The sequence below is a fragment of the Pituophis catenifer genome, unplaced genomic scaffold (genome assembly GCF_029215685.1).
Source record: "Pituophis catenifer annectens isolate HBS135680 unplaced genomic scaffold, rPitCat1.0.hap2 SCAF_1, whole genome shotgun sequence".
NCBI lineage: Eukaryota > Metazoa > Chordata > Lepidosauria > Squamata > Colubridae > Pituophis > Pituophis catenifer.
This window is the reverse complement of record NW_027256881.1, coordinates 200,473,789-200,480,452: the sequence shown is the minus strand read 5'-3', so window position 1 is coordinate 200,480,452 and position 6,664 is coordinate 200,473,789.

The window sequence follows — 6,664 nt, the reverse complement described above, 5'->3', positions numbered from 1 at the left end:
TCTGGACGCCCAAGATCGAACCGGAGACCGATTCATCGGAAGAGGAATGCTGCGAGGGAGCTGCAGCAGCGAGAACCTCTCCCGACAGCTCCAGAAGCGAAATGAACAACGCGCATGTGCAGAACTACGCAGACAACTATGGAGGACATGAAGAGCAGAGAGAGCCATTCAGACTCGTTGCAAGCATACCCACACCATTCTGCAACTTTCAACATTTGCAAGATCACGGACTACCTTCAGTTGTAAGTAATGGGTCTAACAGTATTGGGAATTTGCCCAATGATTTCCCAAAACTGAGAATAGATGGTATTAATTTGCAAGAATGGTGTCAACAACTTCAGGTTGTTTTTCTAAAAGAAAACTTATTATTCTTTATTACTAACCCCCCCAAAAGACCTTGGACTCTAAAATTGGACTGCCTACACCACAGAGCATTTTACTTATTAATATCCAGTATATCTCCTGCTATGTACCATAGTATTAAGCACAATTTGACTGTATCAGAAATTATTCAATGCATGTTTAAATTATTTCATAGTGAAAGTGTAGCGACTACTACAAGGATGTCTAAAGATTTCTTCTCAGCTAGGATAAAGCCAGGGGTTACTATAAGTGAGCATTTAATATCTTTAAACAAAATCAGAGCAGAGCTGCATTTAAGGGGAGAGGTAATTTCAGATCAAACAATGAAGAGTGTTATCATTAACTCATTAGATCCATCGTGGGATAACTATATATCACATTTGGACACAATTAATTTAGGATACTTATCCATTGAGAATTTATCAAATAAGCTAATAGCTGAAGATAATTCAAGAAGAAGTCGCTGTAATAACTATATAGAACAGAGACAATATAAGAGAGTAGCATTTCAAGAAAAATATCGTGAATCAGTTGAATGCCACAACTGTGGATCTAAAGAACATTGTAGAAGAGATTGTCCTAAATTCCTTAGAGAAAGACAAAAAACTGACTATAGAAGTAGATACCACAACAGACAATCATCCATTGATAGACATAGATATAGAAGATCACCCAACTATAGAGAACATAGAGGGGGCAGGGATAACTCAAAAGATAGAAGATCTGGTTCACTAAATGGATTAGACAAACATAATACATCTAACATACAACAATCAGGGGATAATGATTGGCTCATTGATTCTGGGGCAACTAATCATACTACACATAACAAAAGTATATTATCTTCATTTATAGAAGATAAATTTGTAATCAAAGTAGCTAATCAAGAAAAAGTCCAAGTTATTGGTAGAGGAAATGTAAACTTACCCGGTCTAGGAAAAATAGAGGGGGTATTACTAATACCAGAAATACCTCATAACATACTTAGTGCAATAAAACTAAGTAGAGATTCTGACATAAATATAGTATTCTCAAAAGGAAAAGCAACACTAGAGAAAAACAAAACAAGCTTAGGTAGTGTGATTATCAAAGGAGGTCTACCATATTTAATCATAAAAGAAAGATGGTTACACAACATTGACTCCAACATGGATAATAACAATGACATAGATAATGAAGACAATAGTAATAGTGATAATGATAATGAGGAACATGAAACAATTCATAGTCACAAAGACACATCTATTAATGACACATACAATGACAAAAAACCTACAATTGGAAAACCAATTCACGATGAATGTGCGCATATTTTACACAGGAAATTAGGGCATGCTAGTTTTCCTGTAGTGCAAAAGATGATTGAACGTGCTGAAGGTGTTAAAATAAAAAATTGTAAAAACTATTTGGAATGTTCAGTATGTAAGTCCACAAAACTCAAAACTAGCCCCAAACCAAAAAAGGCAAATAGATCAACTAATCAGATTTTTGATTTGGTACATATGGATTTGGTTGGTCCATTAACACCATCAATCACATATAGGAAACGATACTTTCTGACTATTGTAGATGACTATAGTCGTTACGGATTTGTTTACACTTTAAAACACAAAGATGAGACCTTTCAGAAATTTAAAGAGTTTTACAAACGTGTAGAAACACAACATAATATCAAAATAAAACAAATCATGACAGATAGGGGATCTGAATTCATGTCAAAAGAATTCTCCCAATGGCTAAAAGACAAAGGGATGCTACATTTCACGTCTAGCCCTTTCTCTGCATTTCAAAATGGAGTAGTAGAGAGAAAGAACTCGACATTACAAACCATGATTAGATGCACATTAGAGGATGCTGGCTTAGGAAAACAATTCTGGTCAGAAGCATTACAATACTCCAATTATACACAAAACAGAACTTGGTCCAGCATTATAAATAAGACACCATATGAATTAATGTACAATAGAAAACCCAAAAAAGCACACATGCACATATTTGGAGTCACAGCAGATGTACACATACCAAAACAATTGAGGCGTAAAGGAGAGAATGTGTCCAGAAGACTTAGATTCATGGGATACGAAACAGGCACAAAAGGGTACAGATTTATTGATAACAATAACAAATTTATAATTTCTAGGACAGCTGTATTTCATGAACAGGCCAACTGGTCTAAAATACATCTTAATGAAATATTCCCAATCACAAATTCAAACTCTGAGCATCAAGATAAAATAGATAGAGAAGAATGCAATCACAACACACATAGATACAAAAACAAAACATGGACAAACAGCCAACACAGAATAAAGACAGATTCGTTAACAAAAAAGGAGGCAAGATATTTACATGATAACGATAGTAAACCAGAGAAAACAATTAGATGTAATAGAAATCAAGTGCCAAGCAAATACAAAGATTATGTAATGTATATGGATAGTGAAATATCAATACCAAACACATACGAGGAAGTATTAAAGCTTCCCACTGAAGAAAGAAGAAAATGGGAATTAGCCATGACCAAGGAGATGGATAGTTTACGAGAGTTAAATGTATTCACACCTACACCTGCACCTAAGGATAAAACTATTATAGGCACCAGGTGGATATACAAAATTAAAAATCTAGAAGGAGGCAACTCATTATACAAAGCTAGATTAGTTGCACAAGGTTACGCTCAAAAATATCCTGAGGATTACACAGACACATACTCTCCCACAGTAAGAACTGAGAGTGTCAAAACAGCTTTAGTTATAGCATCAGCACTTAACCTTGATGTATTCCAATATGACATACAAACTGCGTATCTACATGCAAAACTTGATAAAGAGATATATGTAAGAGCACCTCATAGTCAATACACAAACAAGAATGAAACGTGGTTATTAAGTAAAAGTTTGTACGGATTAAAACAATCTGGCAAACGCTGGTATGAATGTTTAGTCGAGGTGCTCAGAACTATGAATTTTAATGCTACTACTGCTGATAACTGTTTCTTCGTCAAAAAGGAAGGTGACTCATTAGAATTTGTGTTAATTTATGTGGATGATATTTTGTATATAGGTAAACATAAAGAAAAAAGAGACACATTTGTAACAAAACTAAATGAACATTTTTCTTTAAAATCATTAGGGAAGGTAAATAAATATCTTGGAGTTCAAATCAGTAAAACCAAAAAAGGATTCAAACCTTCTCAGAAAGATAAGATTATAGAACTCCTAAACAAGTGTAATTTAAATAATGCTAAGCCTTGTGATACTCCCATGCAAACTGATTTCTTAAGGAACATAGATGAATCATCCCCTGAATTTAAGGATAATACTCTCTACAGATCAGTTATTGGTTCCCTTTTATATATTTCTAATTGGACTAGACCTGATATTGCTTTGCCCCTCAATTTGTTGTCCAGGTACGTCAGCAAACCCTTAATGTATCATTGGGAAGCTGTTAAAAGAATATTAAGGTACTTAAAACACAGCTTAGACTTCTGTTTATTATTGGAACCCAATAACGTCAAAGAGCCCATCCTCACCTGTTACGCTGATGCGGATTGGGCAGGTGATACCATATGTAGAAAAAGCACATCAGGTTATATATTTTTTCTTAATGATTGTCCAGTTTACTGGTACACTGGAAAACAGGATTTAGTAGCTACTTCAACAACTGAGGCAGAATATGTTTGTTTGTCCAAAGCCTCCAACAATCTTGTATGGTTTAATGATTTATTGTCAAATACTTGGAAGAAACCTTCATTACCATTTATCATACACGAAGATAATAAAGCTGCTATTGAGATATCTAGATCTGATGCTATTGGTCAGAGATCCAGACATATAGATATAAAATTTAAGCACGTGAGGCAATTATCTCAAGATGGATTTATCAAAGCAGTTCACTGCGAAACATCAGAGCAAATAGCTGACATATTAACAAAGCCTTTGCCTTCCAAACAACACAAATATTTAACTTCCAAATTGCAAGTTTTGTATTGTTTTGAATCTGAATGTAATTATTGTTATATATCGAATCAGCATTTAGAGGGGGATTTGTCACAAGTAAATGCCTTATTCTCCAATATGGAAACTGTACATACTCGGGGTATTAGGGGTTAATTTATTTTTCCTCTCTTAACATATTCATATGTAACCACTCCCTTCCTTTACTCCGCCTTGTGAATATAAAAGGAGCTGCATGCACCTCCTCCTTGCTTCTATCTGTGATTACTCAGTGAATATAGAATGCCTACTGTAAATAAATAGTGTTATGTTTGAATACTTTATTCGAGAATCAATTATTGAGTCTGATCCTTAAAATTACGCAACAACTTTTTCGTGCAGCTGTTGATAAAAATAGGATGGCCAACATGATTGCCAATGTCCGATGACAGATATGGCACAAGAAGAAGAAGAAGGGGGTTTATCTGCACCCTCAAATGGGCATGAAATCTTGGAACTGCTAAAAGGAGATAGGTGGTACCCATGTTGAGGATTGTTGGTTTGAAAGAGGGGTAAAAGAAGCCATTTATGTTAAAATTGAACAGCCCTCTCTCAACAGAGGGGAAAGACAAAGGTCATTCTTTTATAGATAGCAAAGTCCACATTCTGGACAGAGAAGACCGCTGGTTTGAAAGATGGATCAAAGAGGCCATCTATATTAAGATCAAAAAGCCTCATCTCTCAACGAGAGGAAGGAATACGACACCATCTCCAGTCTACAACACAGTCTTTTCAGCAGTTCCAAGAAGGTTCCGCACCTGTTTGCACTCTGACATGAGGGCACAGATAAACCCCCAAGTGGCCTCAATAGCTCAGAGAGAATGTTAACAACCAGATAAGAAATATCACTCTTCCATCTCCTCCTTACTACCCTGTCAGAACTAATCCTTCCATCCCTCCCACCATCCAGTCAGAACCAGTGAAGCTTTTTGGAGGGGAAGCAAAACATCTTTTTCCTCGAGGAAAAAAAATAGTCCAGTTGCCTTTTTTTAAAAAAAGAAAAAAAAACACCTTTGAGACAAACCCACCAGGAAATTGGAAATCTAACTCTAAATGTGAGGACAGGTGACATGCGGAACCATATCTGTAGGCACACGAGCGTTGACCTAGTTCAGCTCCAGCATGCATGTGTGAGCCCGTCAGCTGATTTTTGGGCCTTCCAGGCCCACCAGAACTTAGGAAACGGGCCATTTCCGGCCTCCAAAGGGCCTCTGGGGGGGGCGGGGAGGGCCGTTTTCGCCCTCCCCAGGCTCCAAGAAAGCCTCTGGAGCCTGGGGAGGGCAAAAAATGGGCCTACGATTTTGCCGTTGTGTGCCAAAAGCGGGGGGGAGCGCAGGGAGGCCATTGAATTTTGGGTGTGGGCACGCACGTGCCCACACCCCCCACTGGCGGCCCCTAGCTTTCTCTGTGGGGGCACCTACCGTCTGGAATGAGCTCCCCCCGGAGATAAGGAGGATCCCGGATCTGCGCACCTTCCGCCGTGCTGTGAAGACCTTTTTATTCCACCAGGCGGGCTTGGCCTAATCTCTTTCCTCTTTTTAATATGTAAATTTTAATCTGTTTTTAAATTATTGGGGTGTTTTAATCTGTCTGGGCCAAAATGATTTAATTTGATTTTATCGGGTTTTTAATTTTTTTGTATCTATGTATTTTATTGTTTGGCTGTTCACCGCCCTGAGTCCTTCGGGAGTAGGGCGGTATACAAATCAAATAAACTAAACTAACCTAAACTAAACTCCCTCCGCTTTTGGCACGCGACAGCAAAAAGGTTAGCCATTACTGGTCTATGGGCTACAAAATATCACTTCTGAAAAAATTCTGAATATTCATGAGGCAACATTGCAGTGAAAAACTCTAGGCCATGAGTGCCCAACTCTTGGCTTGTCTCGGCTGCACTGAGTAAAGAGAAATCATCTTGGGCCACATATAAAATATATGAGATAGTTAATGTATATAAATAACAAATTTCCTTTAATTTTTTTTTTTTTTTATGATCTTGTAGTGCCATATTACTAGTTATCCGGGGCCGTATGCAGCCCACAAGCCATGGGTTGGACACACTTGCTCTAGAATGAAACTTTACTGGCGTGTCAAACACCACAAATTCATAAACAAAAGAAAAACATTTCTCTATCTTCCTTCCATCTAGGTTGCCCAGAACAGCATCACATGGCAGCATGATGTTAGGTGGCCCTTTGGAGTGGTAGCATGGCACCAGGGTTGAACTAGAAGCCTGGGTCTCTACTTCAGGCCCAGCCTTGGTGCTGCCACCAAATGCTGCTGTTTAGGATGGCCTAGATGGGGGT